Source organism: Capra hircus, chromosome 8 (genome assembly GCF_001704415.2).
Source record: "Capra hircus breed San Clemente chromosome 8, ASM170441v1, whole genome shotgun sequence".
NCBI lineage: Eukaryota > Metazoa > Chordata > Mammalia > Artiodactyla > Bovidae > Capra > Capra hircus.
In genome coordinates, this window is record NC_030815.1 from 96,395,185 (window position 1) to 96,408,165 (window position 12,981).

The window sequence follows — 12,981 nt, forward strand, 5'->3', positions numbered from 1 at the left end:
GGAAGCAGGGCTTTTTTTTTAACGATATAATGTCAGTATTGAACCAATGACATTAAAACATTTATTCACTCTTGTTTCGGTTGAAATTCTATCTTTTTAATGGAGCTTCTGGACCAACTCTTCCTTCTTTCCATGATTCCTTCCTACAGCAGATAGACATACCCTTTCCCTTCATAAACACTTTTTTTTGAGAGGTTTGGGTGCTTTCCTTTCCTAACCTTTAAAAACCAAAATGATTTATAGTTTATCTCTATCCTGCTAGGGTCGGGCAAGTAAGTGGATCATATTTGCATGGGTCACTTTGATTATAGGACTCTACTATTTCTTGAACTAAAATTGCAAGATTTATTATTCTATTAATGCTCATAAAGGCACTCTTCTGATGAGCCATAATTTCCCTTTATGAGGAGTGTGTATGCTAGTCACCCATGATAAGGGAGAAGAAGGTCCGGGCTTCCCACATATTCCTATTTCCTGGAACATAAACAGAGTCCTGAAATACCATATGACTCCAGGGGAATAATGGCATAGGGTACAGTAACAAAAGGCAAATTTCACGGAGTCAACATGTCCTCAGGAGACTTGCTTCACATTGTTGCCTGTGTACAAAATCTAAGCTTTTCCATTTTAATTAAGAATTTTATAAATTAACCCTCCTGGTGGAGGAGAGAGCCCACCAATGAGCCTTCTATTATCTTTGTGAATATTCTTAGGGAATGAAATAGCAGGAGGTGTGAACTTTCTCCTGTTTATCTTAATGGTCCGCTAATGGCAAAGCATAATTACAGTTACTTAAGCGCCAAGTCTGTCAAGGTTTTCACTAAAACCTTCAGCTTCAACACTTTACTTGAGTGACCTAGCTTTTATTTATCCAAATAACTTTCTTATCATTTGAAAGAAAACCACCCCCAATAAAAACAAGCAAGCAACAAAAAGCACATTCCCCCACCGTGTTTCTTTCTTTCATGTTAATTTCTTTCGACTATTTTTAGATGGATAGTTCAGGCACTCGTGACTTCAAAAAATGTCGAATAATTTGTGTATGGTGTCATGAATTGAATTTTTAGCCTTCTCACATTCAAAAACCAGGGTATGCAAGAGTTTTCCAGTAGCTTGCTTCACGGCTTTGGGAAGTCAATTTGCTTCTAAACCAGAAGATGGTCTTCTCAAGAGTATCCTGTATTTGGAATGGAAACTGAGCCATTGTCCCTTTCGCCCAAAGCGCCCATTTGAGAAGCCCGAAAAGCCACCTATCTCTCCATCGGTCTCTGGATCTCCTCGCTGCCTTTGTCCCTTCTAGACGTGGAGGCTTGGAGAGGAGGTTTAGTTTCCAAGGATTGGAGCGTTTGAAGGGCGGGGCCATCTCCAAGTCCATCTCCCCTTTTTGTCCTCTTCTCCTGGGACGGGAGGGAGGAGCCAGGTCCCCCCGCGGCCGGTTCGGGAGCTATCTCGGTCGCTCGAGGTGAGTCTGAAAGGGCGGCAGCCCGTTTAATTGCAGGGCAGGTTAATTTCTTGAGTTCACCGCAGTCGGTCCGCCAGCCGCTTCCCCGGTCTTTGCCAAGTGGGTTTATGAGGTCTGAGGCGTGTTGGGGCGCGCTCACGTTCTCGCGAAAGGCTCCTCCCCAGGGCTCATTCCCCGACTGCGGGAAGCCCTTTGGTGCCCCAGGAGCCCTGCGTTTCCTCTGACCTCGTCGCTTCCTCCTCTCTCCGCACCGCCGGGTTCCCCGCGCCCCTGCCCCCCTGCCCCCAGGGAAGAGCGGCCCCCATCTTAGGACTTCCGACCCAAGCCATCCCAGAAGGTACCTTCACGTCGATGAAGATTTTATCACAGCCTCCAAAACCCGACAGTGATAGGAGCTTTCAACCTGAAATACGATTGTTATTTTCCCGGTGCAGAGCTTGACAGAAAAAGTCAGCTTTTTATTAAAGACAAAGAGGTAAATTATCAGCCGGGGCAGTGGAGGGACGATGGAGACCTGGCGCGCTTCCTCTCGGTGCCACGAGGAATTTATGGGGGAGCGGCGGCCAACGCTCAGACATCCCTGGGGTCCTGTGGGGGAGGAGCTCGGGGCAGAAGGACTTCCCCAGGTCCCTCCAGGCACCTGGAAGGGGGAGTCCTCCCAAGTCTGTACAAAGCCAGGGTCACTTCACTGCCGAGTCTTCCCGTCCTCCTCTCTCCTTTCTTCTTTCTCGGATTCCCGTTTCCCTTTCGCCTCGGAGCTTTCTCCTCCAGGTTTTCCTCTCCCTACTTTTTCTCTTCCCTCTCCCTCCCCCCTCCTTTCTTCTCCACCGCACGCGTAGAGTGTCATTTATTTATTTATTTATCACCCCCGCCATCAACACCCTTTTAGGGCTCCCAAGCTTTTCAATGTGAGTGGGAGGAGAAAAGGGCAGGAAGTGTTGACTGGAAGGGGTTGAAATCGTGCCTCTGGGTGAGAGATTCTGCCCCGGAATAAACGATTGGGGAAAAGCTGGGAAAAGGAGTCAGATCTGTTTATAAAACCCCGCTATCTGGTGGGAACCAACTCCGCGCGCGTCTCCTCCTCCCCTTTATTGTATGGGCTTATGGGGATGTCTGCCCGGACTGTTGTTCGGGGGGTGGGTGGGGTCGGGGGGAAGTAGTGAGTATTACAGAGGACAGTCTTGCCTTGGATCCTCTACACCGCGCCTTCTCCACCGGATGCGCGCTCCCCAATGCAAAGGAATCCAGCAACATCCCCCAATTCAGACGCGGACAAAAGAAACTTTAATTAAGGTCTCTGCCCCTCGCGCTGCGTGTTTCTCTCTCTCTCGAGACTGTTGATGTCCAACTCGAGGATGCGAGGAATAGAAGTGGTACAAGCAGCCCATGCCCTTGAACTTCAATTGCTTCTGACTTGCTGTATTGATTTTTTTATACTGTAGGCACCACCTCCCGCCCCCTCCCGCCATCAAATTAAAGCCTTAGGAGACGTTGGACTTAGAGAGGAGGGTAAACGCACTCCTTTGCAAAATAAATAGTTCAGAACGATTTGTGGGGAAATACACGAAATAAAAATTCAAGGTGTGAAAGCTTCATCTTGGTTCTCTTGTCTTCAACACCATGACACCTTATCATTAGGAGCTCTGATTGTTACTTTCTGAGCTTTTAGATGATCAGCCAGAAAGTGCAAACAACGCCGGGCTGGAGGGTGTAAAGTTATTTAAGTAGGCTTTTCCCCCCTTTTGGTGCGCCGTCAAAACACTTAACAAGTTAGGAAAAGAAAGTGGTGGTTCCGAGGCTCAGAATGATGGGTTCTTTCGCTCCCCCAGCCCCCCTCCCATATCAGAAAAGAAATAAAATGCACAATGAGTCTTTATTTCGGAGGAGAAGACTTCAAAATACGTGCCAGTAATGGACAATTTGAGCTTTTCACTGGAGATACTCACACCGCAAGCTGGAAAGGGATTAAAAAGCCCCACGTGGTTGATCTGGGTTTAGACTTGCAACCTCTAGTTCCCCGTGTATGTTCTTTTGCAAAGATTGGCCTCTAGATGGATGCGTGTGAGGGACTCTCTGGGGCCAAGACTCGGCTCCTCGGGCAGGGCTGATGGTGGGAGCGCTATGAGCGGCCGGGCAGGGTCCTCACTGGGGGCTTCCTCTGCCGGCCGGGGCGGCCGGGTGCCTCCGGGACGCGAGCGCGCACGCCTCAGTCCGGTCGCCGCGCTCCTCGCACCGCCTTCTCCGCAGGTCTTTATTCATCTCATCTGCCTCTTCCCCTTCTCCTCCTCCTCTGCCTCCTTCTCCTCCTCTTCCTCCTCCTCCTCCACCACCTCCTCCTCCGCCGCCGCCACCGCCTCCTCTTGCATCTCACTGGCCTGGCTCTGTGTTGCTCTGAGTGACAAAGACAATGTCCCAGCCTTAACTTTGCAACCACCTTGCCTCCTTCTGGGGTTCAGCGAGGGGGAGGGGGGGACAGCAGCCGCAGCCTCAGCATCTCCTCCACCTTCTCCTTCTCCTCTTCTCCAGCTCTTGGATAATTCTTCCCGTTCCCCCCCACCTCCAGCCCTTTCCTCATTTCTTCCTTTTTTTTTCTTCTTCTTCTCTCCCGCACGTTGTTGTTGTTATTAGAAAGGCTTCGCGCACCCCCTGGTGCTCCGGCGTTTTGTGTGGCAGAAGATTGTCTGCCTTCTCTCTTTCTGTCTTGCTTTCTCTCTCCCTCTGGTTGCTCATTATTCAGAGAGAGACACAGAGGGAGGGAGGGAGAGAGAGAGCGCGCGAGGGAAAGGGAGAGGAGAGAGAAGAGGAGAGAGAGAGAGGGAGAGAGTGAGAGGGAGAGGGAGGGAGGGAGAGAGAGGGAGAGAGAGAGACGGATATCTCGGGTCATCTGCCGCTGCAGCGAGTCTGAGGAGCCGAGGAAGGCAGGGAAGATGGCGATCCTCCATTGCTGAGACCCGGCAGAAGCACATGAGACTCCCAAACAACTTCCACAACAATAACCCGAGCAGGAAGAGGAGAAAGAGAAAGAGGATAAGGAGGCGGTGGGGCTGGAGAACCCGAAACACCTCCCGGCGCCGGGACGCTTCTTCTGTAAGTTACTGCAATTAACCAGCACCTCGGGGTGGTCCGAGTGCTGCGGGGAGGAGAGCGCGGGGTGGTGGAGGCACAAACGCGCTCATTCATTCGGCCGAGGAGGGTTGGTGGAGCCGGGAGGAGAGGAAGTCCCCTGCATGGACTGGCTGTTGGAAGAGGAGAAGAAGCAAGAGAGAAGAGGGGGAGGAGGAGGAGGGAGAGAGAGCTGGAGGGGGAGGAGGAAGAGGAGGAGGAGGAGAAGCGAGGGAGGAAGAGGAGGAGAAGGTGGCGGTGGTGGCAGTGGAGGTGGCTGTGCTTTTCCTGCTGGCTGCTCCTTCTGCTGGGGGTGGGGGGGAGCGGAGCGCTGTGGCTTAATTAATTTCGTGTAGTTCTAGGGAGAGAAGAGAAAATGAAAGATGAGTGAGAAGAGAGCCGGAGGCTTAGGACGGATGCTCCGGGTGTGGGGACAGGAGTAGGGACAGAGAGGGGGGCGGAGGGCGGGAGTCGAGGAGACCTGAGCCGAGAGAGCCAGAGGGAGCGAGCGAGGGGCAGAGGAGGGAGCGCTCCCGGCCGCCCCGACCTGAGCGGGTTGACCTCTTTCTTTCTGTCCCTCTCCTTTCCCCCTCTCTGTCTGCCTGTCCCCAGCCCGATGGCAAAGCCGTGCGGATTGGCAACCCCCCTCTTCCTCAGGTATTTGGCTCTCTCTCTCTCTCTCCCCGAAGTTGGGATGCGGGGTCGGGATGTGTCGGGGGGTGGCGGCGGCGGCGGTGGTGAGCAGAGAGGCGAGGAGCGGGGGGCGCCGGCCCGGTGGCGGGGCGGTGGGAGTTGGGGGGGGGGCGCAGGTTCAGGAGCCACTGAGGAGCTGTCTCCAGGCTGGGGGTTCAGAAGCGTCTGGTGGAGGAGACAACGGTTTCTGGAGAGGAGAAGCCATTACACACGCTTGGCTCTCCTCTGAGGAAGGGAGAAAGGACCCCCAGGCAGAGGCCCGGGGGTCGCCTGACTCCTGGTGCAGTTCCCAGGGGTCTGCCCTCCTTCCAGGCGCGAGGGGAAGCCGCAGCCGCCCCCCCATTGGAGCAGCCCCTCTCTTTCCCTTTCTTTATCTCCCTGTCCTCCATTTGCAAGCTGTCTGCTTTGGTTCCAGTCCAGACTCCAAAACACAAAGCTTCTTCTCACGTTCATTCTCCAGGCTTTTCACCATTCCTGGAGGAACCCTCATTTTCTTTTCATTGTAGCTTCTAACCTACAGAGAGGGAGGGAGGCTGCCTGGAGTTCCTTTTATATTCCTCCCCTACTTTAAAAAAAAAAAAAAAGTTTCATTTTTAAGCACGCGTCTGGGATGGGAAAAGACCAACCAGTTGGGGCTTTCTCCCAGGGCTCCCGGGGGCTGTGTCTGAGTGTCTGTGTTGGCTGTTTGGTTTGCTTTGGTTTTGTTTCTGGAGGTGGCTTGCAGGATTTTTGAGGAAGTAACTAGTTTGGTTGAGAGCTGGGAACTGAGTCAGGTAAGCCCGTGTCATGTTGTAACTCCACCAGAAAATGGAGGAGAGCTGGTTTCCAGGAGACAAAGCTGAGAAGTGTTTATAAAATTATGGATGTCTCCATTTTGAAGCTCTGTTGGTGATGGCTGGTAGAGGAGGCTTGCCTGCCTTCTCCTTCTCCCTTTCTAGGGGGCGAATCTTGTGGTGGTTCCTCGCTATCTGTTCATTATGCAAGGAAATGAGGGGCTTGGAAGGGCTTCTCAGATATTTCTCCCACCCAAGGAGTACTTTCACAAGTTATGGAGGCATTTGTTTCCATTTTAAAGTAAACTTTTGGAATTTTTTTCTCCTTTTGAGTGGACCTGTAGGGTTTTGACCTCCTTTGGGAAAGGCAAGGCAAAACCTTAAACATTTTCCCACTGAGGTCCTTCACAGAACTTTTAAGCTGCTCCAGGTCTCCTGCAAGTCACCAGGAAATGTGATTTCCTCATTGTGAAGATGGTGGTGGCCCTGAGCTGAGATTTTTGGAGTTCTGAGGCTTGATTATCATCATGTTTTGATGCACTGCAAGACTTTATTGTCTGGTTGAGGTTGATGTCTGCAAAACAACAGCAGCAACAGCAAATCTTGCAAGATCTCAGAGGAACTCTTTAAGACTGGCTGACACCAGTTTCTGGAAGGTCTACATTTCTTTTCAGGATGCTCCATTTGTGTGTTAGGCCTTCTTTTCGTTCCTTTGTTTTCCCTCTTCCCTTCCATTCTGCTGTTTGGTTTTTTTTTTTTTTTCTCTTCCCTTTTCTGTGTTCTCAAGTAATATCAGATGTCTTCTTAACAATGTCACTATGGAAACAAAATTTTAAAATATTATGTCAGTTGAGAAAACCTTCTGTCCAGGTAGCTTCACCTTTCTAATTGGGAGGAATTTATTAGTCTTAGAGGAAGACATTTTGTGAGGATGATTTGAAGAAAGGACCCAAATCTACCCAGTCCACACACACACTGATTGGAGTTCTTCACGGATTAGTTCTAGAGAATGTATGTAATCAATCGCAGTAAAGAACTAAATCCTGAAATGCTTGAGGAATTTATAAAAGCCAACCATGAAGATGTTGCTTTTCCATTAGGTAAGGTAGCCATCTTGAGGATGAGGGAAGATGTTGGAAGAATATTAGATGGACTCTTGAAGATAGGCGAGAAATGCTCCACAGTGGAATGGAGGAGATTCAGAACCAGTTAATTTATTGGAAGGAGGCTGATTGGACCTTGTTTTCAACTAAGGAGGAATATAGAAAGGTACCAGCTTCAACAGAAATAAGGAACACATTGGTGAGCGACTTATACCAGCTTTTTTCTGGCTTTGCTTTCTCATTATATGTCAGATTTGTGTGTGTATATAAAGTTCTTTATGTCTACAGTATTTTTGTACAGATCGAGGTGGTTTTAGATTCCAGATGTAATTATATTCTGTTGAGTAACTGGGAGCAGTGTCATTCAGTAAATGCACCGTGCTGTATATGACAACATCACATTTTTCTAACCAAACTGTTGTGTCATTAATTGAGGGTTATTGTTCTTCTGAGAGGTGTGAAAGGAGAGAAGAAATACATGGTTCTTTAGCTGATAATTGTCCATGGCCAATGAAGTAAAATCCTGCTTTTGCAGACATAGATGTATGGTTTTCAGGATTCTCAGTTGATGTGTGTACTCATTTAAAAATACTCTTCAGAACTCTGCTTCTTTATTAATAACCTAGGGCTCTCCAAGAGCACTTAAAAAAAAAATCTTACTTGCAATTATCCCTTTAATTACTCATTTTTGAATGTTATTTTTGATATCATAACTTTTGCTCTTAAGTAGAATGTCATCAATGTTAGATTTAAATTTGCTAATGTATATATGTATATATAGGCATGCTACATGTTCAAACTCAAGTTCAAATGCGATGGGATAAAGAGAGTTATTTGGGGAAGTAATTACCAGATAATTTTGCACCTAATTAACCATATATGATTATGTAAACATAAATAAATTATTTGTTGATCTTGAAGCAAACTTCTATGATATCTTTGTTGTTGTTGTTGATACCAGGACAACCAGTTAATTACTTCTCTCAGTGGGGGGAAGAATCTGACAAACTGGTTGCCAGTCTAGCAGTTTGATTCGTATTTTTTACTTTGCAACCAAATATTTTGGTGTTTTTGTATGTAGACAGCCTTAGAGCTAAGCTTTTCTGGGGGAGAAAAATTAGGTATCTAAGAGGCATTTTGGAGTTTCCGAATGTATTCCAACCTGAGACTCATCCATCTCTGATGCTCATCAGCAAGAGAAGCACCATTATATTCGAGACATGGTATCTTGCTTCTTTCTAGATATGTACGTTCGAAATGGGACAGTTACTTTGGATAAACCACCATGAGAGAAATAAAGAAAGTGTCCAATGGAACCTTCTCATTTGATGTCAAAACTCAGAGATCCTTTTTGTTTTAGAGACACCAAGTTGATGAGGCTTGGTAGGCAAGCTGTTACCTAATTTGCTCTGATATAGTCACAGAGAGAAGTCATTCTGGAGACTGTGAATTGTGATGTACCTGCCATAAAAATATTCTTGCTGGGTCTTCGGATTCCATAATTTTCCTCATATTTGATTTATGTCCGCCTAATTCATTGATTACATTCTCCCAGGACTTGGTTTTTTCCCTTAATCTTTGGAATTGGAGATAACTTTTATCTATTTATTTATTTTTTTGGAGATAACTTTTAGATGAAAACATTATATATATACACATATATACAGTAATATAATATATATATATATACTCTTTTCTTCTAATGAGTCTTCTGTAAGACAATAGGGGAAAAAGAAATCCAGCTCTGCTAGTGGACTTTAAAGAACTTGGGGTAGTTTTCCTGAAAGGAAAGAAGGGTAACGTTGCCTTGGGAAAGAGTCCCATTTTCTGTGTGATGGAGTTTAATAAGGTCTAGTCTGTCCTGGATTCTTCCTAGTGTTGAGATTTCTTGGTTAAGGTAACCTTACTTATCTTCTCTGGTATGTGCCTTTATCAGTCTTACAGTTTACTGCCTCTTGGGACAGAACATTGACAAAGCTGCATTGAGTGTTTCGAGTTGAAGGCTAGGAAACAAGCTATTTCTCAATGCCATACTCATAAATTAGGAAATAAGAATGAACTCAAATTGCAAAGGATCTGACATGGGTGGATGATTGGATGGTTGGTACATGGAAACTAAGTAAATTGAGAGGAAATGGGGGGAAATATTTCCAGTGTCTATTACTAAAATCTAGTGAACTGAAAAAATAAAAGTTATTATCCATGAGTGTGTGTGTGTGTAAGCAAGTATCTTGTGAAGTTCACATACTTAGGAAGTTGGTGGCTTTGAGAGAAACATTAGGTGGGTGTTGGTGACCTGTTAATTGATTATGAGAAAACAGAGAGGAAAGTAGATAATGTTAGAAGAAAATTCCTCTTTTTGTGTGATATGCCAAGACATCTGGCAGATGTTATGTTGGACCCTAAGGAATGGACAGTTTAATTTTAGCGCTAGCAAGGAAATGGGAAGTTCTAAGCTCTTTTAATAGCACAAGTCTTAGTTTGGGGAAGGTTGCTTAAAAAAAGAAAGGAAAAGAGGCATTTATAAAGATAAAAGAAGGCTGGGGAACATGGGGATTAAACTGAGATTTTGGGGGTGGTGGACAAATGCATTATTTCCCAAGTAGAAATTAACACTAAAAATCATGTCAAAGCTGACTGCTTGATAACACCCTAAACAATGAATATGAAGTCAGAACTTCTCATTGAGTTGCTTTGTGCCTTAGAGAGATCTTCTCCTTCACCCCTGCCCCTCCCCCTGCATTGTAAGGAGGAGGAAACTGGCACAGAGACCTTGCACAGGTCAGAAAGTTCATTTGTAACAAAGCCAGGCCTAGAACTCAGGTCTGCTGACTCCCACCCCAGTGCCCTTTCTACTGCCTGTGAGTGTAGCAGTTTGTGAAACATCAGCTCTGCTCTCCAGAGTGCAAGGCTGTCTCAGAAACTCTGAACCATATGCTAGTGGGGCAGGAGTATTGATTTTTTTTTTTATTTTAGGTAGTCTAGCATGTTGGGGAGCCTGAGGCCGAGCGTGGTCATTCACAGGAGTAATACGCTCCAGAGGCCTGTTTTGTTCATGGGACTTGTAACTCTTGGGTTTGAAGCTGTGCCTTTCTTCTGATTGTCCTCCTCCCTGTACTTCTGTCATCCAGGGATGGGGAGTCCTTTTCAAATGCCCTTCTTTGGAAGTTTGTCTGGGTCTATTGCAGCTTCCCAAAGTGCCCACAATTGGACTCTGAGGATCTGTTTTGCAACCTGGTACAGATTTCAACTGGCTTCTTGCTGAGATGCCATTTTGTAATACTGATGAATGGCCAGGAGGGTGAAATCCAGTCTTTAGTGGTGACTGGTGGCTTCCCAGAGTTCCAGACTGATCTAAAAATGTGTCCTCCATGTATCTTGTCGAGACCCAGTTCTCTCCTGAAGACCTGTGACCAGCTATTTCCTGTGCCCCAGTAGACACAGCGTCTTCCTTAAAATGCTGTTTGAAAGGCACGTGCCACATTTAACCATGAGAGAGGGATGGGATAGTGCTTGAAGGGTGATCATGGGTTTCCATTCTCCATTCCACTTGGACAAGTGAGAGTAACTTTGTAAAGAAGAAGAGGGATGTTTGGAAGTTTCCACATTTTCTAAGCTTCTTCCAAACGAAAGCATAAATTCTTAATCCAGGAGGCAGTCTGGAGAAGGTAGGGCTGTATGTGGACTTCTGGCAGAAACACAGTTAACGCTATAAACAGTTGGACCTCAGTGTGGCACTCCTCCAGATGAGTTGACTGTCGAAAATAAAATGTTCCAGAAGAACTGGGAGAACAGGAAAGAAGTTAAAACAGCATGGTTTGCATGCCAGTACTGAAGGAAGAAAAAAAGTGTGGGGTTGGGTTGGTTGTGGGGAGGTGGGGGGGGATTGGAGAGAAGAAATTCTAAGTGGAACTGTCTCTGAGATTTATAAAAGGAGGAGAAGTTTCCAAGTGAGGGGAAAAGGCATTTTTATGAATTTAGGTTGCATTGACAGTTTATTAGGAAGCTCTTCGGAGTCTTTTGTCCCCTTGAACTTTGTATCGGGAAAACTGCACATACTGGGAATCTGGATGGATGTTTTCTGCTCTGAAATGCTGTTGTCAAATGTCTCTATTTTCTAAGGGATCCTGTCCTTATCAGTTGACCCACGCCTAGGATTTGTAGCCTTGGGCTGCGTGGCTCCAACACCAGATTGGATTTTTCAGGGCTTGGAAGGACAGGAGGTAGAGTAGTTTGGGGTGAGAGGTTCCTCGTATGGTTCACCTGCAAAAGCATTGTGTTTTTTAATTCTGGTGAGCAGATGACTTGGTGTCTTCAAAGCATTCTTGCCTAATTCCTAGCTGGAGACAGTTTTTTTCTTCTTGGGTTATTCTTGGAGAGAAGGTTTCTTTTTGTGCCAGGTCATGGGTATTTTGGTATTGATTTCCTTGCTTTCATGTATTTGCTTGTGTAGTTCACTGCATGTTGCTTCTGAATATTAAGAAAGCACTTCTGTTGGGTCTGACCACAGCTTATCCCCCTCCAACTTCATTCAGAGAGCAGAGCCTACTCCAGAGGGTAAAAGGAAGATGAGGGGAGGGACAGTACTTATTTGTCAAAAAAAAAAAAAAAAAAAAATCTTTGAAGGCTTCTTAATTCGAAAAGTGACTTGCCAGGCTTTCTAGTAGGTTTTCCCCCAAGACCGTGCAAGAAAAGATGAACATTCCACTAGCAAACCCATGGGTCCTGATGAAAATGTTTTAGGATCACTTAGTGGGAAATGAAGCATTTGTCTAAGATGAGGAGGCCAAGACTTACCTTTGGATTGAGATTGGTTTGAACACAAAAGGAGCTGGAAGCCCAGGCGAGACAACTGTGTCAGAAGTAATTAAGCCCAGGATCTGTGGAGAGGCTTAGCTGCCGCAGAGCCCAGCTGGGGAAGGCCAAACTCGCTCCCTAAGCCCTCGTCTGGCCAGTTGAACCAGAACACGAGCTAAAGCCTTCATATTTTGGAATTCTTCTCTTCCCTGTTCAGACTTAAGACTAGGAAAGTCCTTCAGTTTTGGTCCCCATCAGCTGAGCGCTCTTCTCTTGAACTGGGAAATACCAGAGGCTGGTGGGGGGCGGGGCGGGGGGAGGGCGGCGGTAGTGATCTGCTCTGAGGGAACATTCTCCCTTTTTAACGTGACAAATGTGCCTCTAACGTTGTACTTATTAGTCAGACAATAATTGTGCGGTGGCACAATGTGGGATACTTGAAAGATGTTTGCTGCACAAAGGTTCCCATACTCACCTGCAGATTAAGAAATGGGTTTCTAAACCATCTCATTTCTCTTGCTAATGAAAAGCTTTGGAAAGCACCTGTGAATCAGAACTCCAGCTGCTTTCATGGTAGGGGAAGTTAGGCCTTGAAAGGATACACGGATTAGCCCGTCAGAAAAGCAAACAGTGGCATCAGCACAAGTAGAAAATAGACAGGGTTGTTAAGCTAACAGAAAAGTAGGCTAAAGCGTTGCCGTAATTACGTGGTGGATATTTGCTGGGGAGGAGAGACTGCTTGGATAAGAGGAGGAGAAAAAGAGAGGTGGGAGAATGATTGACAAGTCAGAGGAGACAGGGCTGTCCACTGGGAAGAGCCTACAGGAAGAAAGACATTGCTTTTAAAAAAACAATAAAGCAAGTGGAAAAAGACCTTGTAATTTGGTACCTATTGCACGTGAAATATGAAGACCAGGGCTCAGATCCACATTCTTTGATCAGTCCTTATTGTAAAAAAATAGAATTGGTCTTGGGAGACAATTTATGACTTTGGGGTTAAAAATACAGCGTTGCTGGTAAAGGACAGATGGAAGGTTGATGGAGCTGGTTA

At 46.3% G+C, this 12,981-nt stretch overlaps 1 protein-coding gene across 1 annotated transcript in view; it reads left to right on the forward strand.

Annotated features, from left to right (window-relative positions):
- Nucleotides 4,253–12,981, forward strand: part of ZNF462 (zinc finger protein 462) — a 152,584-nt gene continuing 143,855 nt past the window's right edge. The window contains exon 1 of the mRNA XM_018052556.1: nucleotides 4,253–4,549. The gene's annotated coding sequence lies outside the window, so the exon portion shown is untranslated. The remainder of the gene's footprint in view (nucleotides 4,550–12,981) is intronic.